Here is a 25,853-nt window from a genome sequence, read left to right on the forward strand (position 1 = left end):
TTTCTATAATAGCTAATGAGGTCAAAGTCTTTTTTTCCTGGAGCCCTTTGTATACCTTATTTAATAAAATATTTGTTCAAATCTTTATTAGCCTGCCTTCTTATTGAGTTGTAAGAAATATTTATATATTCTGGATATGAATCCTCTGTCTGATATATGTGTTGTAAATATTATCCCCTAGTCTATTGCTTGCCTTTTTATTTTCTTACTTATGTCTTTCAAAGAGTAAACTTTTTTGATTTTGATAAAGACCAACTTACCAATTTTTTCCTTCTGTGGTTTGTGCTTTTTGTGTTCTATCTAGGAAATCTTGGCTTACCCCAAGGTCACAAAGATTTTCTCATCTCTTTCCACCCAGGAAGTCTTATAGTTTTAAGTAAGAGTTGATGTTCATTCTTTTTTCCATTTGAAAATCCAGTTGATCCAAACATATTTTGAGAAGAATTGTTTTCTCCCTCTGTTGAATTGTTGCAGCAGCTTTGTCAAAAATCAATTGACCAGGGCTTCCCTGGTGGCGCAGTGGTTGAGAATCTGCCTGCCAATGCAGGGGACACGGGTTCGAGCCCTGGTCTGGGAAGATCCCACATGCCGCGGAGCGGCTAGGCCCGTGAGCCACAATTACTGAGCCTGCACGTCTGGAGCCTGTGCTCCACAACAAGAGAGGCCGCAATAGTGAGAGGCCCACGCACCGCGATGAAGAGTGGCCCCCGCTTGCCGCAACTAGAGAAAGCCCTTGCACAGAAACGAAGACCCAACACAGCCAAAAATAAAATAAAATAAATAAATAAAAAATGATAATAAAAATAAAGAAATTCCTTAAAAAAAAAAAAAAAACATACAGCAGTGTTAATTATAAAAAAAAAAAAAAAAAAAAAAAAAAAAATCAATTGACCATATATGTATGGGTCAGTTTCTGGACTCTCAATTCTGTGTCCTTGATCTGTGTGTCCTTACACCAATACTAACTGTCTCAAATTATGTAGCTTTTCAAGTATGTCTTGCAATTAAAGTACTCCAACTTTGTTATTCTTTTTATAAAAATATTTCCTCACTCTAGGTCTTTGCATTTCTATATAAATTTTAGATATATAGCTTGTCAATTCTTATTGAGATTGTGTTGAATATATAGGTAAATTTGAGAACAATTGCCAATCTATGAACATGGTATATCTCCTCATTATTTAGGTCTTCTTAAATCTCTTTCAACATTGTTTTGTAATTTTCAGTGTGGAGTCTTGTTTGCCTTTCATTAGATTATTCCTAAGGGTTTTTTGTTTGTTTGTTTTTGGTGCTGTTCTAAACAGAACCTTTTTTTTTTCTTTTCCAACTGTTTGCCCCTGTTCGTATAAGAATATGATTAATTTTGATATATTAACTTTGTATCCTGTGACCTTACTAAGTTCACTTATTAGTTCCACTGGTTGCTTTGTAGGTTCCCTGGGATTTTTTATGTAAACAATATATCAGCTGCAAATAGGAACAGTTTTATTTCTTCAATTCTAATTTTTAGTCCCTTTAGAGCTTTTGTTTGTTTGTTTGTTTCTACCTTATTACAATGGCTAGGATTTCCAGTGCAGTGTTGAGTAGACATGGTGAAAAGCAGGAGTCTTTACTTTTCCTTGATCTTAAGGAAAAGAAATTTCAGACTCACCATTAATTATAATGTTGCCTGTAGGTTTATTGCAAATGCTTTTTATCAGTTTGAGGATGTTCCCTCCTATCCTAGTTTGCTGAAATTGTTTTATTAAGAATGAGTGTCAAATTTGATGCAATGCTTTCTCTATATTTATTTTAAAATTCATGAGGTTTAACTCCTTTATTTTGTTAATATTTTGAGTTATACTGATTGATTTTCAAATGTTTAGCCAAGTTTACATTCCTGGTTTAAGCCTTAATTAGTCCTGACGTGTTATTATTTTTATAGATTGTGGGATTTGACTTGCTAATATATTTAAAGGATTTTTCTGTCTATATTCATGAGGAATGTTAGTCCACAATTTTCTTTTTTTAAATGTCTTTGTCAGGTTTTTATATTAGGGTTGTGCTGGCCTTAAAATGAGTTGAAAATGTTTCCTCCTCCTTCATTTTCTGAAAAAAAATTGTGTATGATTATTTTATTTCTTCCTCGAATGTTTGATAAAATTAACCAATGAAACAATCTATCTCTGGATTTTTCTTTCTGGAATTTTTTTTTTAATATAATGAATTAAATTTTGTTTACAGATGTACAGCTATTCAGGTTTTCTATTTCTTCTCATACCAATTTGTTAATTTTGATTTTTCCTCAAATTTATCCATTTCATTGAACTGTTCTACTTTATTGGTATAAAGATGTTCACAATATCCTTTAATAGTCTGTAGGATCTGTGATACTAGTATTCTTTCACTTTCTGATATTGGTACTGGTACTTGTATCCCTGCCATCACTCCCTCTTTTTCACTTTAACAGTCTGGCTAAGAGTTTATCAGTTTTGTAGATCTTCTCAAAAACTCAGCTTTTGGCTTTTTTTTCTCTGTTGCCTGTTCTTTATTTCATTGGTTTCTGCTCTTTTAGTTATTTCCTTCTTTTTTCTTCATTTGGCTTTACTTTGGTCTTCTTTGTCTAGCTTCCCAAGGTGGATCCATGCGTAATTGATTTTAGATTGCTTTTGTTTTCTAATAAAAGTATTTAAAGTTTTGAGCTTCCCTGTAAGCACTGCTTTTGCTGCATCCCACAGATTTTGATATGATAGATTTCCATTATGATTCAATTTGAATTATTTTCTAATTTCCCTTGTGATTTCATCTTTAATTCATGAATCATTTGTAGATTCATGAATCATTTATAGATATTTGGGGTTTTCCTAGATGTTTTGTTATTAATTTCTAATTAGATTCAATTGTTAGAGACTACACCCTACATGATTTCCATCCTTTATAACCTACAGAATAGTGTTATAATATTTTATTTAGAGAATCAATCGATCTTTTGGAGGTCAATAGGAGAAAACCAGTACTTCTCTCTGGCATCCAGAAAGAAGCAACTCTCATTATCTAGGTCATGACTTTCTTGTGACAGAGGAATAATAATAAGACTGGTGCTTTCCAGAGAGATCAGCTCGGTGCTTTGTGACCACCTAGAGGGGTGGGATAGGGAGGGTTAGAGGGAGACGCAAGAGGGAGGAGATATGGGGATATATGTATATGTATAGCTGATTCACTTTGTTATACAGCAAAACTAACACACCATTGTAAAGCAATTATACTCCAATAAATGTGTTAAAAAAAAAAAAAAAGATTTACTGAGACTTATTTTATGGCCCAGCATACGGTCTACCTTGGTGAATGTGCATTTGAAAAGAATGAGTACCCTGCAGTTGCTGGGTGTAGTGTTCTATAAATATCAATTAGATCAAAGTGACTAATACAGCTGTTTGTATCTTTCATGTCTTTACTGATATTTTTGTAGATTTGTTCTGTTCATTGCTGAGAGAAGGGTGTTAAAATCTCCCTTTATGATTGTGAAATTGTCTATTTCCTTCCTTTACCCTGTCAATTTTGCTTCACTTGTCTTGAGGCTCTATTACAAGACACATAAAAATGTATAATTGCTCTAGCTTCCTGATTAGTCATCCCTGCTATTATAATAAAATGTCTCTATCTCTTTTGTCTTGAAGTTTACTGTTTAGTATAAATCTTAATTGATATTAATATGTCACCTGCCACCTTATGCTTATGGTTTTTAATTTATTTACTTTCAACTTATCTGTGTCGTAATATTTAAAATGAATCTCTCATAGGCAGCACATACTTGGGTCTCGCTTTTTATTTTAATCTATTTGGTCAGTTTCTTAGTTTTACTTAGAGTGCTTAGAATTACAACTTACTATTGGTCCTTTCTAATTATTGTTCCTCAGTTCTCTCTTCCCTGCAAGCTTCCGGATTATTTGAATATTTTTAGTATCCCCTTTCAATTCACCTACTGGCTTTTTGGCTATATTTCTTTGCGTGTGTGGTGACTCTAGGAATTGTAGTGTGCCTACCTAGCCTTTCTCAGCCTGATTAGAATTAATATTGTGCTACTTCATGTGACATATAGAAGCTTTTCAACTCTATAGGTTCCTTTCAACCTTCCCATTTTTAAATGTTTGTGGTTGTCTTACCCAAAGAAACCCCACCAGTGGTATCATTTTTGCTTTAAACATTCACCTGTATTTTAAAGAACTTAAGAGAAAAAAGATATCTTCAGGGGACAAAGAATTCTGTATGCACAGAGCTTTTCCCCCTTTCAGCATTTCAGATGTAATTGTTCCACGGTCTTCTGGCTCCCACGGTTTCCGATAAGAAATCTGAGGTCATTGAAATGGTTCATCCCTGTATGAAATGTGTCATTTTTCTCTAGCTGCATTCAGGATTTTTTTCTTCAGCTTTGTGTTTTATCGGTCTGTTTATGATGTGTCTACATACGATTTCTTTGGATTTAAGTTGTGTGGGGTTCTCTGAGCTCTTGAATCCATAAATGTAGATCTTTTACTAAATATGGGAGGTTTGGGGGTATTATTTCTTCAAAGATTTTTCTACTCCATCTCTTTCTTCTTTCCTTCTGGACTGTAGTTAGAACGTGTTCCATCTTTTTATGTTGTCCTGTGGATTCCTGATAATCTGTTCATCTTCTTTCTTGTTCTTTTTTCTCTGTATTCTTCAGACCGGGTAATTTTTACTGGTCTGCAAGTTTACTGACTTTTACCTCTGTCATCTCCATTCTGCTCTTGGGTCTATCCAGTGATTTTCTAAAATTTCACATATTTTATTTGTTAGGTCTAACATTTCAATATCCTCTTGCAATACTTACTCTGCTAAGATTTCCTATGGTCTCATTCATCTCAGATGTGTTTTCCTTTACCTTATTGGGTAGCGTTGTAGTAACTGCTTTGAATTCTTTGTCGGATCATCCCAATGTTTGAATCATCTTGTTGTTTCCATCTGCTGATTGTTTCAGCCCTTGATCATGGGCTGAAATTTCCTGTTCCTTTGCATGTGATTTGGATTATACCATGGGCAATGTGAACGCTATGTTGTGTAGACTCTGGGTTCTGTCAAAATCCTCTGAGGAATGCTGATGTGTTTGTTTTAGTGGCAATGAACCCAATGGGCTTCAGACCCTGAGATCTGTTTCACCTTCTCTGGGGGGAGGGGGTCATGTCTCATTTCAGTGCTCAGTTTGGTGCTCGCCTTGGCTGCTTTGGGCCCACCCTGCACACACGGCTCAGGTGAGGCTGGGACTTGTGGGGATTCCTGCACACAGTTGGACGAGCCTGTCCTCGGCTCTCTCCTTCCAGGATTTCTCCCTCGCACTCCAGCCAGTCTGGGCTCTTCTTCTCCAGCCAGGAAGGCAGCGGGCTTTCTATCATAGGTTTAGCTCCCCACACAGCACTGATTAGGGACTAGAGTCTTATAAGACAAAATAAAAGGAGGGAAACAAACCCTTTATGCAGGTCTCTGCTCTAAGTTTTGAGCACCTTCACCATGTGCATTTTGTCCGGAGTATATAATTGTAGTCCATGTAGGGCTGAGCTGTAGGGGGCTTACACCACCACAGCGGACCAGGATCCCTGAGTTTTTACCTATGTGTGCATCCCTGTAACCATCATCTGATCAGCATAAGAAACATTTCTAATTCCTCCAAAAGTCTCACTCCCCGTCAGTGCCTACTCCCCCAAGGTAATCATTATTCTGACTTATTTAACCATTGGTTAGTTCTGCCTGATCTCAAATGTCACATAAACAGAACCATACTGTATGTACTTTTAAGTGCCTAGCTCTTTTTTAACATAACGACTGTAAGGGGGATCCATTCTGTTCCATGTAGAGCAGGTTCAGTACTCTCATTGCCGGGTGACAGCACATCGTGTGATATGAACATACCACATTTCTTTGTCTCCTTCCCTGTTGATGGATACCTGCAGTTTCTGGTTTGGGGGCACCAGGCTGAGGCTTTTAGGAGGCAGAGTGGCTGTAAGCATGTCTCCTGGAGTCACACAGTCCTAGCTCAAATCCTGGCTCTGCCACAAACCAGCTGTGTGACCTTGGGAAGGTCACTTGCCCTCTCTGAGCTGCAGTTTCCTCATCTGTGAAGTAGGGATCGCGTTAACAGTACCTACAGGGTTGTCGTGACAATCAGATAAGACGAGGCACATAAAATCATTTCACCTGCTGCCTGCCAGCACCTGATCAATAAATGGCAGCTGTTGAATTATTATTGGCGGGAGCAGAGAACAATTACGAAGGTCGGCTCTGGAATCTGATCTGGATTCAAATTTCAGCGTGAATGAGGCAATTGTTATCAAACACAGTCTAAGGCTAAGCAAATAGTCAGCTCACAATTTATTATCATTATTGATATCTGCTACTTTAAATGCTAATGACCTTTATAACATTCCTGTCAGGAGGTTTGCAGTTTCATAGAGAAAGGAACTGTTTCTCAGAGCTCAGAGACACAAGGGGGAATCCCCAGGCCACACAGTGGGAACAAGGGGCAGCTGGGGTCAGGGTCCAGGTTGGAGCCCTGCCCAGTCCACACTGCCTTCCGAATGCGGGGTTCAGCTCCCCTGGGTTGAGGGCACTGCCCCACGCATCCACAGCCTTACCTGGTTATCCAAGAAGGGTGTAGTAGAGGTCACCTCCCCACTTGCCTGTGCCCACCTGGCTTCTGTCTCCTGGCTAACCCGGCGCGGGTGTGAAAGTGTCCCCCAGCCCATTTGCCCTCGGCTCGGCCCTGGGTCCGCTCCAGGCCACTGCACGGTGTGCACGTCGTGCACTGCACAAGTCTCGGGGCAACATTGTTCTTGCCATCTTGGGGGCCCCGTTGCCCTGGAGCTCCTTGGGCCTTTTCCTCTGTGCTCGGACATCCAGCTCGCCCTGTGGTTTGCCCGGCACAGGGCGGTGCCAGAGTGCCAGAGCCTGAGGCTGAAGCTGCAGGCACTGCCCAGATGCCCAGGTGCTGGCTGGGCTCTGTGGGGCTCTGCCCTCCCTCCCCCTGCCCAGGGCATCCAGGGTGGGGGTGGTGGTGTGATCAGCTGGTCTGCAGGTGCCTAGAACCTCGTGAGGGGCCCATCCCGGCTATGGGGCCCCAAGGGTGCTTGCGGTGCTGGTCCTGGGAGGTGGTCTGAGTGGTGAAGGCCAGTCTGGGGTCTTTGAGTGAGAACAACATCTGGGGCTGTGTTTGGATCCTCCCACCAGGGACCTCGGGAGGATTTCTTCCCTCTCTGTGTCTCGGTTTGCTCATCTGCAAAGTGGGGTTGAGGATGGTACCTGCCTCACGGGGTCCAGGTGGGGACCGAGTCAGACTAACCAGGCGAATGCTGCTTGCTCAGTGCTGGCCGTGTTTACGCCCGAGGTGGCCAGGTCAGGGCAGGGCCACCAGTGGTGTCCAGGGGCCACGCGGGCCTTTGAGAGGTGCCGAAGGCCTTGGGCCCACATACCAGCCGCCGCCCACACAGGCTGACGTCCCTTCCAACGTCGCAGCGGGGCTAAGGTCACTTGGAATCGCAGAGAAGGGCTGGTGCGCTGGGGGTGGAGGCAGGACAGAGTCCCTGAGGAGTGAGCGCGGCTCAGCCACTCCCCTCTTGAGGACCCCAGACGGCAGCAGCCCCTCTTGAGGACCCCGAGCTGCTCCAGGTCAGGCCCGGCCCCCATCACAAGCGCGGGAGAGAGCAGAGGGCTTTGTGGCCCCCAACAATCAGCCTGGGGCCACAGGATGAGGCTCGGGGTCGAGGTGGGGGAAGCAGGGGCTGGTGGGCAGAGCTGCACATGCCCAGGCCCAGCCCAGAGGGATTAGGAGGCGAGGTTCAGGGTAGTGTGATGGGGGTGGGGGGCGGCTCTTTCTGTCCTGTCCCCCCCCGCCCTTTCTCAGCCTGAAGAGGACTGGTGTTCAGCCAGCACCCCTAAGTCCCACACGTCTGTGTGCCAGGTAATAACCATGGAACCCCCCGCTGCAAAGTGGCAGTTGTCAACCCCCCCCCCCCACAACTCCCAGTTACTGATGAGCAAAGCCCGGGGTCACGCCCAGGGCCACCCAGCCTGCAAATGGTAAAGACAGAACAAAAGCCAGGCCGTCTGTCCCTCCCTTCCCCCGCTCGCCACCTCCCCCCACCACCGTCTTGGTGCAAATATAAGCCTAATTGCTTAAACAGAGTTGCCTGCAATTCCACCCCTAGGTGTAGACCCAAGAGAAAGGAAGACACGAGTCCACATAAAAACGTGTACATGCATGTGCATAGCAGCATGGTTCATAACAGGCAAAAAATAAAAACAACCTAAATGTCCACTACTGGTAAATAAAATGTGGTCCATTCATACAAGGGTATATGGTTCAGCCCTAAAAAGGAATGAAGCACTGACACTTGCTACAACATGGATGAATGTTGAGGACATTATGTTCAGTGAAAGAAGCCAGACACAAAAGCCCACATACTGGACGAGTCCATGGATACAAAATGTTCAGAACAGGGAAATCTGTAGAGATGAAAAGTAGATTAGTGGTTGCCAGGGGGTGGATGTGGCGGATAATTGGGTTGAGGGGATTTGGGGGGTGGCAGCTAAGGGGCATGGGTTTCTTTAGGGGCATGAAAATGTACTAACATTAATTATGATGATGGATGCACAACCCCGAATATATTAAAAACCATTGAATTGCACACTTTCAAATGGCTAAATTGCAGGGTATGTGAGTTATGTCTCGATAACGTTGTTAAAGATAAAGGAACCTAGACCATGTGGAAAGTGCCTAGCCCAGTGTTCTACTCCTTGTAGACAAAAAAGAAATTAATCAATAATAGAGAATAAATAATAATAATAAATGAATCAGGACCACACAGAAAAGTGCCCGCCCAGCATCCTGCCCCTGTCAGCACCCAGTAAACATTGGTGTCTCCTCATTCTGTGCTTCCCAAAGCACCCCCACCAGATCCAGGCTCTGGGCTCCCAGGCCACGCCAGTCACCTCTGGGACCAGGTCCTAGGCTGGTACACAGTGCCCAGAGCCACTCACACCATGGTGGCTCACTTTGATGGTAAGACATCTCAGGCTCCATCTGCCAAAGCAACGTATCCAGAGGTGGACCGCACAGTGATGGAAGGTGTGAGCACCCCAGCTGGAAGCTGTGGGCAATCCTGTATTAGTCAGTACACAGCTGTGTAACAAAAGGCCTGAAGACACAATGGCTCCATTGTGAAATTAACATCTCAGAAAAAGGTCAGGCAGGCCTCCAGACTCCTTCCACATTTCTGCTCAGCTGTCCTCAGCAAGTAGCTTCTATCTCAGGTCCCAGATGGGGAAGGAGGAGGGGAGACATACCATTTCACCTTGCCTTGGTCGGAACTTATGGCTCATTGCAAGGGAGTCTGGGAAATGTAGTGTTTAGTCGGGAAGCCGCGTGCCCAGCTCAGTATTTGTTACTTGGCAGTGGAACGGGCGGAAAGGAAGGACTATCGGTCCCCAAGAACGCAGCCAATAAGCATTGGGAACCTCAGTTTCCTCATTTGTAAAGTGAGGGTAATCGTAGTGAGGGTTGCTTAGAAGAGAAAATGCCTGGGGCACAGTACACACACTCAAGAAATGGGAACTACCTTACTGTTCTCTCTGCCCCCAGGACCCCCGTGCTGGGGGTTGGGGGTGTGTGGAATGAGGAGGTCTGCCCAGGAGAGCCCTGGCGAGTGGCGTGCAGACAGGGCACAGACCGAGTGATCACTGCTCTCATAGCAATGGCCCCGGGATGAGTGGAAGCCACTGGGAGCCCAGGAGACTTGGCTGGGAGTGGACCAGGCGGGGGAGGCTCAGCGCTGCCCGCTGCTCATGGTCCGGCCAAGCTCCTGCGGGCACTGCCCCGTCCACGATGCCAGCTCAGCACACCCAGTGGTCACAGCTTTTCCCTCTGCTCTGGCCTCAGACTCACTGGTCAGCTGGACGCTCAATACATTCTGTTTTGAAAGAAAACAAACTCTTTTGAAACTGCTCCTGGGAGCACAGACTGAGAGTCTCGCCCCTTCCCTTGGGGGCTGGTGGACATCGAAGTTTCAGGGAAACCCAACAGGCGAGGCCACATGTGGGATGATCGCCTGGCACCAACCCTCTGGGGCGGCAGAGGCCTCAGAGTTTAGACTGAGGGCAGTAGGGAGCCACTGAAGGACGGAGAGGGAGGGTCCCTGGATCGGAGGAATGTTTCAGGAAGTTCGGGCAGCATGGTCTGCGTTAGAAAGATAACGCAGTGGGTAACAGAGGTGAATTAGGGGCAAGATGTGGGTGATGAATGTGACATTTTAAATAGGAATCCATGGATTTAACGGCACTCAGGCCCAAAGGGGTCCCAGGTCATCCACAAGGCCCCATAAAGCGGGTTCAGTCGGGGTTTTGAAGGCAGGAATCAGGGGCCCCTATGGGAGGCTCTGGGGGCGCCAGCAGGGCAGAGGGTTTGGGGCAGGGCCCTTGCCGCTTCCGTGGCGGCAGCGGTGGAAGGCGGGAGCAGAGTCAGGAGCTGCCTTTGCTGGTTCTCACCTTCAGCGATGCTGAGCCTGGGGCGAGGGATCCCTGCAGGCAGAGGCTCCCTCCTCACCCTCCGCCAGCGAGGACGGGCTTTCCCTGGAGTTCCGGCATGATCTCGTCCTGCAGCTCGAAGGATGCAGGTGGCCAGGAAGCCGAGCCTCTGTGGTCCCCTCTCCTAGCCTGGTCAGCCTCCGGGGGGACGAGGAACTGGGGGGAGGGGAGCAGTGCCCTCAGCCTGTTTCCTCTGGAGGGTCCAGGACAGCTGGGCACAGTGACCCCTGACAGGCTGGGAGGGGCATTGACCCCATGGGCGCTGGGCCAAGGCCACAGGCCAGGGTGACAACTTTAAGTGACCTCCTCCTGAGCTCTCCCTGGGCCAGGGGCTTGGCTCCAAGAACTCCTCCTGTGTCATCTTGTGCCCTCCTTAGGGAACCCCAGGAGCTGGGGACTGTTGGGGCACCGCCCTGCAGATGAGGAAACTGGGGACCCAGCAGAAGGGGGATGCTGGCTGGCAGGGATGCAGCAGGAGGGGAGGAGAACCAGGATTCAGCCCCCTCCCCGAGACCGTCTGCTCATAGCCCCTTGCCAACCAGGAGGCCGCAAGGGCACCGCCATACGTTTTGTGTGTGTGTGTATGTGTGTGTATCTGTGTGTGTCTCTATGTGTCTGTGCATGTCTGTTTGTGTATCTGTATCTGTGTGTGTCTGTGCATGTGTGTGTGTGTGTGTCTGTATGTGTCTGTGTATATGTCTGTGTGAGTCTGTGTGTGTATGTATCTGTGTGTGTGTGTCTCTATGTGTCTGTGTGAGTCTGTGTGTGTATGTATCTGTGTGTGTGTGTCTCTATGTGTTTGTGTGTGTCTGTGTGTGTGCATGTCCGTGTGTGTCTGTGTATTTTAATGAAGTGAAAAGTGAGAGGCAGGGCCGGGCTGGAGGTCTCCCTCTGACTCGGGGCAGTACTGGCCCCAGGATCTGGGCAACTGACCACATAGGGGGCAGGGTGATTTCTCATCCTGGGGCCACAGGCCCAAGCCAGCCCCTTGTTCTCCCAGGAACCTTAGTTTTTTCACTTCGGAAAACGGGTACTATGTCTGCTTCTCATGGAGTTTGGGGCCTAAGCGCGAGAGCCGGAGAGCCGAGAGGGCTGATGACCCAGCCCCCATCTGGAAGGCACCGAGGGTGGTGGAAAGACTCAGTGGGTGGGAGGATGGGGGCCCGATCTTCTGTATCCCCTTCCCTCTTTGCAGGTGGCCCCAGGCCAGACACGGCTCAGGGCTCCCTGGCGGGAAGCCAGAGACAGGCCTGTGACCTCCAGCCTCAGGGGAGAACGTAGGACTGTCTGTCTCATGGGTGGGGGTCGGGGGAGGCAGGGCTGTGTCGGGCATCTAACGAGCAGACGTGTGGGTGCGCCTGGAGCTCTTCCTGTCACAGGGCCTTTGCACACTCCACTCCTTCCGGTTAGTGGATTCTCCTCCCCACCCCCTTCACTCAGGTAACTCCTCTTCTTGCCTCAGGTCCCAGGTCATGTGTCACTTCCCAGAGCAGCCTCCTCTGATTTCCTTGACTGGGGTCACCCTCACAGCCCCCCTGCACCCTCTTCTATAGGAATTGCCACGTCACACTGATTTATAGGACTATCTATTTAGTGATCATCTTCCCCAGTAGACTGGGTACCCAGGGCTCATGCCTTCTTGCTCGCCATTGCCTCTCAGGGCCCAGCCCAGAGCCAGGCCCAGGGTGGGCACTCAAACTTACCTGTTGGATGAGAGCAGAGCAAGCAAAGCCTGCTAAGTCTCGATCCCCCGCCCCTCAGCCCGGCGGGCACAGCAAAGGCCCAAGTCAAGGCACTTTCCAGGTAAGAGCCTTAGATGGTGGCAAAGGAGAAGGTAAGGGGCGGGGGCAGGGTAGCCTCTGAGGCTGCAGCACCCCAGGGAGGCAGGCCCAGTAGTGTTGAAGGTCATGGATTCCATGGCCGGGCTGCCTGCCCACTGTCATGGACTAGCTGAGTGACCATGGACAACTCACCTGATTCGTGCCTCGGTTTCCCCTTCTGTAAAGTGGGGATAGTGACATGCCCCACAGGGACGTTGCAAGCACTAAAGAAGATAGTTTATGTAAAGTTTTCAGAATGCTGCTTGGCGTTCATAGATGCTGTATATGTATCAGCTTTCTTTCGTTCTTTCTTACTTGCTTCAAAATTAAAAGTTTTCTAAAAATCACATAAATGATACGCAAATGTCCAAGGCACAAACTTAAAAGAACCAAAACAACAATTTAAAAGTAAAATTTAAATCCCCAGAAATCTCACCAGCCAAAATAACTATCTGGATTAGTCAGGGTGAGTAACTGACTAATCATTCGTTCAGCTGTGAGTAACAGACAGCTTCCCAAATAGCAGGGGCTTAAATAAGATAGAAATTGAGTTCTTTTCCATGTAAAAGTCTAGAAATGGATGGGAGGTGGATCTTCCCTACAAAGCCTTCAGAGAGTGAGGCCCTTTCCTGTTCCCTGAGCCATCACCCTGGAGGTGTGGCCCTCACCTTTTGGTCCAGGATGGCAGCTGGAGCTCCAGTCATTGCATCCGTGTTCCAGCCAGCAGGCTAGAAGAAGGGACAGAGAAGGTGCATGCCACTTGCCTTTTAAGAAATATTTCTTGAAGCTGCAATATGTTACTTCTTTCTTTCTTTTTTAATCTCCCATTGGTAACATGGCCACACTTAGCTACAAGAGAATCTAGGATATAAGGCCCTTATTATAGGTGAGCCATGTACTCAGCTAAAAAGTGCAGGTTCCATTACCAAAGAAGAAGGAAGGGAGGATGGATATTGGGGGCAGCCAGCAGTCCCGCCAGTACTACATTTGCCATCTCAGGGAACACGCTTCCTTCACCCTCTTGCAGCGTTAGTGTACACACACTCACACACAGGCAAACAATCTCCCAACGTAGGGAAGCAGGATGTTTACTCTTTTGTTACTCACCTTTTTCATTCAAAAGCAGATCACGGGTATCATCCTCATGTCCATAGAGACTCACAAGATCATTTTTAAAGATGGCATCACACAGACGTTTGATGGTTCCACCAGGATCGACAGACGCTTAGACCGTTGCCGGTCTCCCGGTATCATAACCCATGCCGGGATGAGCATCCCTGAACTGAACCTCTCTGAACACTTCAGTAGCATAAGTTCTCAGAAGCAGAAATGCTGAGTCAAAGGGGAATACGCTTGGCACTGGATGTGAATTGAGAAATTGTGCTTTAGAAAGGCCAGCCCAGTCTATACTCCCTCCACATTGCCCTGGCTTTGGTCATGTGTGGGTGATCAGGGTAGAGCTGGGAATGTGCCCAGACTGAGGCTCACCCTACCCCTTACCCCACCCTGGCTCCTTCTCCTTACAGGGGCTGGTTCTCATGACTACTCCGAATCCAGGGCTCTCCCCTGTATTCCCACAGCGGGGATTGTGCTCCAACCTCCAGGGAGAAGCCCCTGCCTGGACAAAGCTGATCATGAGGTCCTGCCCTCTCCAGGCAGCAGTGAGCAGGAGCCTTCACAGATGATGCCTGGGCTGCTTCGGTGCAAGTTAAGCACCTGGATGGGGGGTAGGGTGGACGGCCTGTGGGGGATCGGGTCTGGCCCCTTGACCAGATGGATGGAGAGAGTTGCCACCAAGGCTGAGCTGTCAGGTCCGAGAGGGCTCAGAAGTGAGCATCATCAGCCCGTCAGGGGTCAGCCTGATAGTCCCAACCTCAGCTGGCAGCAGGGTTACCAGATTTAACAAATGAAAAATACAAAACACCCAGTTACATTAGAATTTCAGAAAAATAACAAATAATTTTTAGTATGTCCCAAATATTGCATGGGACGAAGTGTCGAAGAAGGTGCATGTCACTTGCTTTCTGAGGAAGTTTCCCAGAAGCTGTGAGATGTCCTTTCCTTTTTATCTCCATTGGTGGTAGGCCACACCTAGCCGCATCCTTTATTTTATTGGGCAGCCCTCGCTGGCTGCACCCTGGGCACCTGGAAGCAGTAAGCCCAGTGGAAGAACCCTGAGCTCTGGCACCAGGCAGCTGGGTTCAAATCCTCGTTTATTCTACCTCTGCTAGCTGTGGACTTTGGGATGAGTTGCCTAACTTCTCTGTTCCTCAGTTTCCTTGTCTATAAATACAGCACAATGATAGCACCGACCTCATGAGAGCATAGTGGATAGTAAATGAAAATCATCTGCTTTCAGCAATGTGGAATATAGATTAGCGCTAAGCTCTCCTCTACGCACTATTCAGAGTGTTGTGTGAATGAGAATGAACACCCTTTTAAGCGCACAGCTGAGAGCACAAGAAAGCGAGGGAAATCCTGGGGCGGGGGGTACGGGTGCAGAAATGGAGACAGAACTGAAACCAGGGCGGGAAGCTTGTGAGGTGATGCTGTAGCAGAACCGGGAGGGTTAGCTGGTCATGGTGACCCAGAGGCCGGGTTCCAACACCCAGGAAGACACCAGAGATGAGGCTCTCATCCCACATGGCACAGAGAGCTGGCACTGAGAACCCCACATGCAGCTGGGGTTCCCAAAGTGCTTCCCTCCCAAGAAGAGAGTGGAGGAGATGCATTCACCCACTGCCTGGGGGAAATGAAAAGGGAGCTGACAGGGGAGGAAAAACACCTCCACGGGGAACGCATAAACATTGCTCTGTCTTCACAGTACACTCAGAGTTTAATATATTTACCTTATGGCTTGGAAACCCTCAAGCCAAGGAAGGACCATAGTGAGTGAGCCTGAACCAAGGACCCCCTGGGTCATCTAGACGAATCAGACCCAAAGCCTCACCAGGGAGACTTCAAGGCCATTTAGTATTTCTACAAAGTCCCACTGAAGATGAGTTCACAATTGAAAATTGCAAACATAAAGGAAACCATCCACCAGGAGTAGAATCAGTATGTACAAGTATACAACCCTAAAGGAATCCATAGCCTCAGGTGGAGTCTATAAAATGATATGTTTTCACTGTTCAAGGAGCTACAGGAAGGAATTGAAACCTAAGAAAATAGCAAGTCACCGTGAACATAAGACAGACATATTTCAAAATGAACCAAAATAGAATTACTAGAAATAAAAATTAAATGAAAGCTCAGTGTTCGGGAATTCTCTGTTCTGGCCGTGGTGATGAAAAGAGGTTGGATTTACTCATATATTGCAACAACCAGAAAATGGGACTAAATGTATGAAACAATGGTTTTTAAGACATTGAAACCAGGCAGCACAGGACCGTGATGCCAAGGAGAAGGAGAAGAGAAGCAAACCAACTGAGCCTTTCAATCACCCGGATTCCTGTCCAGAGAGGAGCAGGGGTAGGAGCGTGGCCATGGTCTCGTGGAGTTGGGGAGCCAGAAATCTGGATTCCACAGGCTGATACTTCGGAAGTTACAGAAATCTGATAGAAAAACAAAGCAGGTCACATACAAAGGAGCTCAATTAAGCTGACAGTAACAAGAGAAGCCAAAGACAGTAGGAATAACACTTAGAGAGGCTGAGTGAAAATCATGGTCGAATGAGCCTTATGGAGCAGATACACTATCATTTAAGATAATGAGGGTGAAATAAAGATGTTTGGACAAAAAATAGAATTTACCACTTATAGACTGTCGCTGAAAGAAATACTAATCTGAAAAAATTAGAGAGAATTTGATGAGCACATAAGAAAATCTAAGTAAGCATTGCTGTATAAAATATAACTAGTATAATAAAATACATAATTTGAAAGATATGGAAATAATACTGGATACAAATAACAAAATAAGGAGAAGACTGTGAGTTAAGCATTGTAAGGTCCTTATATTCTTCAGCAATTGGTGGAGATATTAATTTTATGCTTAATTAAGTCAAACATGCATGTTCAAAATTGTAAGTTAACCACCAACAGATTAGAAGTCTATTATGTAACTTCCAAGTGAGTAAGGTGTAAGAAAAGAATAAATAAAATTTCAACTGATCTTAAAATAAGAAGAAAAGAAAAAAGAATCATGGGAAATGCACCAAAAAGAGAAAGCCCAAAATAAGAATGGTAACAATTATTCCTACCAGCCTATTAATTACAGGAAATGTAAATGAATCAAAAACATAAGTTAAATGACAGAGTTTGTGAGAACTGTTTAGAAACAAACAAAATCTAGCTATTATGCTTTTACAAAAGATGTCTATAACATAAGGATAGAGAAAGACTGAAATTAAAAGGCTGAAAAAATATGTATCAAACAAAAACTAACCAAAAAGAAGCTAATGTAGCTATATTAATGTCAAACTAAATGGCTTTTAAGATAAAAAATACTAGTGAATGACAGGCACAATTTACCAGAAAGATATAACAATTCTAAACTTATTTGCATTCAATTGTATGGTCTTAAAAATATCTAAAGCAGAATTGGTGTAATTACAAAAAGAAACAAATTCATGATTATGGAGAGATATTTTAATGTTCCAATTTCAATATTTGATAGTCCAAGCAGACAAATATTAATGAGGATATAGGAGTTTAGAATATCATAGCATAGACTAGTGTTCAAGAAGATAAATTCTGACTAAGCTACTTGGTTTAGATCCCAGTTCTGTCATTTACAGGCTGTCTGTTTGACCTCAGAAAAATTACTTAACCTCTCTGTGCCTCAATGTTCTTATCTCTAAAATGGTGTAACAACTGTACTGCCCTCAGAGGGGTTCCATGAGGAATAAATGACTCTATTTATAAACCACTTAGGACAATTTCTGGTCCATTGTTAGCACTTTCCAAGTGTTTGTTAAATAAATTAAAGTAAGATAAACTACTGTGAGCTAATAGGCATAAGCATAACCTGCCTCCAACAATGAAAAAAATACAAATTCTGTGTATCCAAGAACATGTGGGATATTTATGAAAACTGGGAATGTGCTAGGCCACAGAGCAAGTTCAACAAATTCTAATAAATGATATAACATGGAACACATTCTCTGACCACGATGAAATTAAGTTAAAAATCAATAACAAAACGATAATTCAAAAACCCCCATACAGGTGAAGATTTTAGAGCATACTTCTAAATAACTCAAAGAAAAAAGAAGAAATTATTATGGAAATGACATGATATTTGTAATTAAAAGATGATGCAATACTTCCTATCAACATTTGTGGGATGCAGCGAAAATGATAGTTCGAGAAAAATTAAGGTCCAGAATGCTAACATTGAAAAAAAGAAAGACAAAACTTTTACAAAGTTAAGTGACCAACTCAACAAGACAGAAAAAAAAATACATAAAACCAATGAAAGTAAAAAGAAGGAAATAACAGAGGAAACATTAATAAAAATAGAAGAACAGGAAACAACAGAGAGGGTCGACAAAGCCAGTAACTGTTTTTTGACAATAGAGAGAGCTTTAGCAAGATGGACTACGTGCTAGGGAAAGAGAAGATGAAAATAAAAAAGAGCAAGATAAAAAAGGGGAGAAATCAGATATACTAGAAATTGTTTACAAAATAGTGCATCTGAAGGAAAACTACATGCCTAATGAATTTGAAAATACAGAGGAAACAGCCAAGTCCTTTAAAAAAAATACAAGGTATCCAAAAATAACGCAAGAAGAAATAGAAAACTTCTCAGTCCTTTAACCTTTAAAGAAATTGAACTGGTGGATTTAAAAAAACTCATTCTTTAAAATTTCCATATTCTTATTCTTATGTTTTCTAATGTTCTGTCATTTATTGGTCTGGTAGAAGTACATGAACACACATTAAAACAAAGAGATACATATTTTATTGGGGATGCAGGCTCAACTTTTTTCCCAGTAGTGGAACACAGCAAAGGAAGTTTGGGGCTTCCGGGATTAAAAGCCTTAAGGCCTCTATCAAAATTTGCCCTTAGCAGCTCTATGAGGTTGGGATAACTTGCCCCTTTTTACAGATGGGGCGATGAAGCCTTGGGGAGGGGATGTTAGGACGCTTTCCCCATCCAGCCAACACTTGCTTCTCACCTTAGCTCCTTGCCAGGCGAACTGCTGCCCATTCCACGTCCAGCACCAGGAAACGCAGCTCTGAGCTGTGAATTTCTCTGCAGAAACAATCCAGCGGAGGGGACAGACGACAAATGTGGCAGTCACTGCAGGATCAGCTGTGAGAGTAACGTCAGGCCTAGGAACAGGGCCGTAAGCCCCTGGTGATGCAGGGAGTCCCTGCTCCCGGCCCTTGACCCCTACAGATGCATTTCTTCCTCTCGTGGGATCTTAAGTCCTTTCCACCTACAGGTCTTTGCTCCTCCCCAGATGGTCACAAGACAACGGCAGTTTGATCAGATCAGATCAGCTATGGGGAAAACTGAGTCTCCATGGGCTGTCACCGCCGTCCCTGCTGAGTGGGAACGTGCCTCCTTGCAGAGAGGACCGGCACGCGGGAGAAATGAACCCAGTCTCAGAACCAATGATGCGCTTCTGGGCAGAGAGACTTTGGTCAAGCGCTGTTGAATGTTGGCGCTATAGGATTCTTACAAAAAATGAAACAGAAATCATCCTCTCCCCTTGCAGGGGGAGGGGCACGCGCTCCACACTGGGTCAAGCCTTGGCCACCAAGCCTTTAATTATTCGTCCACTTTGTCCTAGTAATTGCCCTTCAAGGAAATGGAGGAAATCTCAGGGTCTGAGTAACTGGTGGTTAATGGCGGGGGGGTTGGGGGGGAAGGCGGCTGTGGTTAGTGTTCTCATTTGCTTTTAAATTCTTCTGCTTTTCTGCATTTTTCAGGTTTTCTTTCATGAGATGCATTGCTTTAGTAAAAGGAGAACGGGCAGTGTTTGTGGACCTCTCTGCCCCTGCACCATCTCCCACGCACCCTCTCTAGGCAAAGGAAGCATCTCTGGTACTAATGCCCAGGTGGCCACCCCCCCACACACCCATGGACCACCCCCCACGACCTTTAGAGGGCCACTCCCACCCACGTGCTACGTGGCTGCCCTTTCACCTGGTTTAGCAGCAAAAGTCAAGGCAGGGGCCAGGAGAGCAAGGATGTGGGGCTGGGTACAAGCAAGGTCCTAAGTGAGGGCAGAAGGTCCAGGGGGCTCAGGGCGGGGCCTGGAGATGGGAGCTCAGGGCTCGCTAAGGGCAAGGGAGCAGGGTGGTGTCCCCTATACCCTTCATCCAGCTTCCCCCAGTGTTAACATCTTATCAGAGACCCACAGTCCACTCATCCAAAGTAAGAAATTCACATCAGCACAACACTATTACCTAAATCTCAGGCGCTTATCAGATTTTACGTTTTTCCACTAATATCCTTCTTCTGCTCCAGGATGTCCTCCAGGACCACACCTTGCCTTCGAGGTCACATCCCCTTGGCCTCCATTTGCTTCAGTGAGAGTCACCCGTGTTGATACAGCGGCCTCCCATTCCTTCCTTTCCACTATTCCATCGTATGTAATTGTGTGGAAACAGCCCAGTTCTCCTGCGGACGGACATCTAGGCTGTGTCCACACGTCATGTTAAAAATGACGTGAGCACTACTTACAATAGCCAAGACATGGAAGCAGCCTAAGTGCCCATCAGCAGATGAATGGATGAAGGAGATGTGGTACATAGATACAATGGAATATTACTCAGCCATAAAAAAGAATGACACATTGCCATTTGCAGCAACATGGATGGACCTAGAGATTATCACACTAGGTGAAGTAAATCAAAAGACAAGTATTGTATGGTATCACATATGTGGAATCTAAAAGAATGATACAAATGAACTTATTTACAAAACAGAAACAGACTCACAGACATAGCAAACAAATTTACAGTTAGCAAAGGGGAAAGGGTCGGGGAGAGATAAATTAGGAGCTTGGGATTAACAGATACACATTACTATATATTTATAAAATAAACTACAAGGACCTACTGTATAGCACAGGGAGTATATTCAGTGTCTTGTAATAACCTATAATGGAAAAGAATCTGAAAGAGAATATATCTACATATATGTATAACTGAATCACTTTGCTGTACACCTGAAACTAACACATTGTATTCAATAAATCAACTAGACTTCAACAATAAAAAAAATGCTGCCGTGGACAGTCTCACGCTGGTCTCCATGTGAGTGTGGGCGAGGGTTTCTGAGCGGAGTTGCGGGGTCAGGGGATGATACAGTCCCAGCTCCACCAGGCAAGGCCACAGTGCTGTCCACAGTGACCACGCCCATCACTCTGGTGGACCGTGAGTGAGTTCCCATTTCCCTCCATCTTTGCCGCACTTGCTACTGTCAGACAGACTCACTTTCTGTAAATCCGGGAGGAAGGATGGGAGGTGCGAATGACATTGCATCATTTGACTTTGCGCTTCCCTGATTTGGCTGACATGGCCATCCACGCTGCTTCTCTACATTTCTTATTTTATCAGTGGGATTTCTTACAGTTTGTCGAGTGTCATGTATGCTGGATACTAATACTTTGTCAGTTGTCATGGAGATGGAACTCTGAGATCTCCCTTGAGGAAAGGGCTCCCTGCTTAATTTAAGGAGTTGAAATGAGATCACCCTGGATTATGCAGGCGGCCTCTACCTTCAACGACAAGTGTCCGTGTAAGAGACAGGCAGGGGATTTTGAGCCAGACACGGAGGAGGCCATACGAAGACGGAGGCAGGGATGGGAGGGATGTGGCCACAAGCCAAGGACATCTGGGGCCCCCAGGAGATGGGAGAGGCAAGGAAGACCCCTCCCCTAGAGCCTCTAGTGGGAGCGTGGCCCTGTGACACTGTGATTTTAGCCAATATAACCGATTTTGGACATCTGGCCTCCAGAACCATGAGAGAATAAATTTCTGTGGTTGTGAGCCTCCCAACTGGTTTACAGAAGCCCCAGAAAACTAAGATAGGGAGATCTTCTTGGCCATTGTCATGTCAGCAGAACGTGTCAGGGTCCCCAGCTCCTATGGCCCTGGGATCCCTCTAGGAGATGTCTGGTGCCACCGATTCCTTGACCCCAAGGCTGGTGCTAGGCCTAGTCACCCAGGGTCTTGGAACTAGCCACGTGTGATCGGTTGCTAGGGGACCCCTCAGTGATATGTCACCCATCCTGCTGCTCTCTGGCCAAGGCTGGTTGGGCCACAGAGGGACACGTGAGCCGAGTGACCACTGCGGCTGACCGGTGGCCTGTCGGGCTTGTTCTTTAAGAATGTGAACTTAAGAGACACAGAGGCAGTTGCCGATTGCGACGTGGAGATTCCACGAAAAGCTTGTGGAGGGTCAGGGCTGGGCACCCGCCCTAGGCCGTGTGCGGGACGAGGTTGAGCAGAGAAGCCAGTCGTCAGAGAAACGGCAGAGCGGGGTGACGTGGAGCGAGGAGCAGAGGCCGGGTGGCCCCGCGCCAACACCACTTGTGCCCAGCATGTAACTGGGACCTTCCGAGTCACAAGCAAGGTCCAGCCCCAGAAGCGGCCCCAGCACCAGCCAGGAGACCGAGAGGACTTGACAGCAGCTCGGTTATGAATTGGCCATTTCTTCTAAGGCTCAGGACTCAGCATCTCTCCTAGAAGCTCTGGGGGACTGGGCAGGCCCACCTGGAGGACAGAGGACTCAGGGCACACGATGGGGGGAGGGCTTGAGTGGAATCCCAGAGGGGTGGCTGGGTCCGGCCATGAGGGGAGAAAAGGGAGGTGGTCTGGGAGCATCAGAAAGCAGGGAAAGAGTGGGGAGGGGAGAGGGCGCCACGCCTTCCAGCCGTGGCCCTGTGAGCCCACTTACCTTGCTGCACCTCACCTTTGCCATTTGCAAAGTGGGGACAATCATCCCTGGCCAGCCCCCTCCCTGGGGACTCAAAAGATGCTAAGACCTGAGGGCTGTGAATGCCCTAATGGCCACGGAAGTTTATGGATGGCACAGACGTGGGGGAGGGGAGAATACACCTGTATGGTGCACAGGATGGGAGGGGGCGTCAGGGAGAGCGTGTGCGAGTGAGTACAGGTCAGTCACTGGCTCACTAGATACACCAGGGCTCTGCACACTGCAGCCCACAGCCAAATTCGGCCCTTCACCTGCTTTTGTAAATAAAGTTTTATTGGAACATGGCCCACCCATTCACATACACATTGCCTCTGGCTGCTTTGCTTTTTAATGGCAGAGTTGGTTAGTTTCAACGGAGATAGTGTGACAGAAAGCTGAAAATATTTACTATCTGGCCCATTACAGAAACCATTTGCTGACCCTTGAGGAAAAGCAAAATAATTCCTTGTCAGATACATTCACAAATAACTATTGATTGAATACCAGGCTTAGTTTAGGTGCTGGGCATCCAGCAGTAAAGAAAACAGATGAAACTTTCTGTCCTTGGGGAGACAGACAACAAGCAAAATAATGAAGAAAATGACATGACCTGCAGGTGATAAGTGTTAGAACAGGAAAGGGAATCCAGAGGGTCAGGAGGGCGATTTAAATCAAGTGGCCAAGGACGGCCTCCCTTGAAAAAGGTGAGGGGAAGAGCCAGGTAGTGTCTGAGGAAAGAGCATCCCAGGTAGGGGGAAGAGCCAGTGCAAAGGCCCTGGGGCAGGAGCACGTTTGCCAGTTCAAGAAGCGAGGAGGTGGTGAGTGCGCTGGAGCAGGTGAAAGGGCGTGAGTAGTGGAGACCAGGACAGATGGGTCATAGCGGCCACCCACGTAGGGACTTAGAGGCCATCGTGGGGACTTGGATGTGTTTTCTGGCGGGAATGAGCAGTCGCAGGTGGGTTCTGAGCAGAGACGTGACATAATCTGACGTAGATGTGATAGGACCCCTGGCTGAGAAGGGCCTGAGGGGGCCAGCAGGGGTTCCCACAGGGGTCGGGCTCCAGATGTGCTGGGCAGGGTGGTGGCAGCATCCAGAGGCAGTCAAGTCCAGGAGGCAGGGCTGGCTGGGTGCACACATCAGAAGTGAGAGGTAAGAGAAGAAAGGGGTCAAGGTGACCCCAGACACGTGACCTTTAGGCTCGTTGTTTCCTGTCTCTTTCCACCTTTCCTTCCATTTTGTCCATCACTGTAGACACCTCTCCACTGCATGCAGAGGGCACTCAACCAACATCTGCGGGATAAATGCACGAGGGATGAGCCAACGGCACTAACTTCTACCTTTTGGGGGGGTGGTTTACGAGCAAATTCATATGTTGGAGTCCTCACCCCCAGCACCCCAGAATGTGACTGTATTTGGAAATGGGGTCTTTAAAGAGGTGTAAAGTTAAAATGGGGTCATGGGGGGGTGGGCCCAAATCCCATAGGACTGGTGTCCTTCTAGGAAGAGGAGGTCAGGACACAGACACACACAGAGGGACGACCTTGTGAAGACACAGGGAGGAGATGGCCATCGGCACACCGAGGAGAGAGGCCTCAGGAGGACCCAGCCCTGCCCACACCGAGATCCGGGCTTCCAGCCTCCAGGACTGGGGAGAGTGACTGTCTGTTGTTTGAGCTGCCTGGTCTGTGGGCCTTTGCTACAGGGCCCCAAGCAGACTCACACAGGGAGCGACGAGGACCAGGGCATGTTCTCTGCAAGGGAGGAAACAGACACCGAAGGCCAGCCCCCGGCCAGGGCACCTGGGAGTTAGCGGCTGAGCTGGGGCAGGACCCTGATCTCCTGGGGCCCACACCCATCCTGGAGACACGGGACCAGGCAGCAGACAGCATGCATGTTGCCTCTGGGGGTGGTGGCAGGACGATGGCCCTGGAAGGATGGAACTCCCGCTGGCACCCGTTTGCTTGGCTGTGACACAGGCCCCAGCACCTTTACGACGTGGGGGGAACCAGGCCAGATTCACTATGGGCTTCTCCCCAGCAGCCCCTGGTGCCCAGGAAAGGGCATCTCAGGCCGTGAGGCTCCTCCCCCAGCCCCGCCCCTCGGGCACCCGCTGTGGATGGGGTGGGGCGCGGGGTGGGGGGGTGGGCGTGATGCTCTCTCACCAGCCGCTTCCACTGGGTGTGTCTGTTTCCTGCAGATCTCCTGCAGCTCAGCAGAGGCCCCCTCATCCCCGACTGCCCTTCCTCGCCTCTGCTGCGGTGGGCCAGCAACCCAGGGCCAAGGCGGGTCAGCACCATTGGTCCCAGAGGGCCTGCCCGCCCCCCAGGCCACCCAGGATGGCACTGGCAGAGGCCGAGGCCGTGGGACCCGCTCCTCTGGGCCCGGTTTGAGCTCCTTTGCGATGGATCTGAGCAAAAGGAAGCGCATTCCCAGCACAATCTGTTGGCCTGGGGCCGAGCTGCCCCGTGAGGGATGAGGTCATGTCCTGCAATGGCCACACGGAAAGGGCGGGACTCTCCCTGCCCGCGGGGACTCCCATGGCTGGGGCCTGTTCCCAGAGACCCCTGGGAGAGCGATGGCTGGGGGTGACCTTCAGGCTGGGGATGAGTGACCTGGTGCCCATCTCAGTGCTGTCGGGCTGCACAGTGTGGCCTGGGACAACCAGGGTCCCACTCTGGACACTCCCTCCCGCTGAGCCAAGGGAATGGGCCAGCATCTCGGGGGTTCCTTGGGCGGCCACCGTTCGTGCTGTCTGTGCTGGCAGAGGTCATGTTCCGGAAGAGGTGGGGAGGGGTCTCCATCCAGGGATGATCGGGGATGGGCGCCAGCAAAGGTGTGGGTCCCGCAGCTCAGCAGGTGCAGGAGCAGCAGAGGTGGGCCTCCTGCTTCCCATCCCGACCTCTGGTGGCGGGGAAGGGCCGCTCCAAGGGGCCCAAGCCTCTGACCCCAGTGATTGACCCGGTCTTTCCACAGAGAAGGGGGTGTGAAGAGTGGGCGGTAGGGCCCTGGGTAGAGAATCGCCCCAAAGCTCCACGCTGTTTCAAAACCAAAGTGGGAAACGAGCTTCTGTTTGAAATTGTCAAAGCCATGTTCCTAGGTCTTTGTAATTTGCCCCAACCAAACCCCCAGCCCACACCCCACTTGGCCCCTGGTCTGCTGCCCCTTCCCCACAGGGCCCCCCCAGCTCCTCCCACCCCACCTCTGCCAAAACCCACATCCAAAGTTCAGCGGGAAAGACCCAGGCCCACCAGCAAGTGAGGGGCTGGAGGTCATGGCCTTGAGCCTTGTGGGCGTGGCTGGGAGCTGGGAAAGAGGCTTGAATGAGGAAGCAACACGCCCAGGGAGGGACACAGCAGAAGCAAGACAGAACTAGGCTGCCTGCCTCCCCAGGGCTCGCTCACTCATTCATTCATTCATTTACTCATTCATACACTCACTCTTTGAACAAGTTCCAGAGCCTCAAGGGGGTTCCGTGGAAACAATTGGATGGAGGCTCTATGGGGAACAGGACAGCCTATGGATGCTCGGAGACGGCCCTGACCCCCCTGGGGCGGGGACAGCGCACACTCGGGACCCAGAGGGACCCA

At 47.9% G+C, this 25,853-nt stretch overlaps 1 long non-coding RNA gene across 1 annotated transcript; it reads right to left on the bottom strand.

Moving 5' to 3' along the window:
• Window positions 1–22,538: 22,538 nt before the first annotated feature.
• LOC132370098 (uncharacterized) lies at window positions 22,539–24,694 on the bottom strand. The gene is made up of 2 exons (XR_009504519.1): window positions 24,429–24,694; window positions 22,539–23,556 (listed from the first exon to the last, which is right to left on the bottom strand). It is a non-coding gene; the product is annotated as an uncharacterized LOC132370098 (long non-coding RNA).
• Window positions 24,695–25,853: the final 1,159 nt, after the last annotated feature.

Source organism: Balaenoptera ricei, chromosome 8 (genome assembly GCF_028023285.1).
Source record: "Balaenoptera ricei isolate mBalRic1 chromosome 8, mBalRic1.hap2, whole genome shotgun sequence".
In the NCBI taxonomy this organism is placed as follows: Eukaryota; Metazoa; Chordata; class Mammalia; order Artiodactyla; family Balaenopteridae; genus Balaenoptera; species Balaenoptera ricei.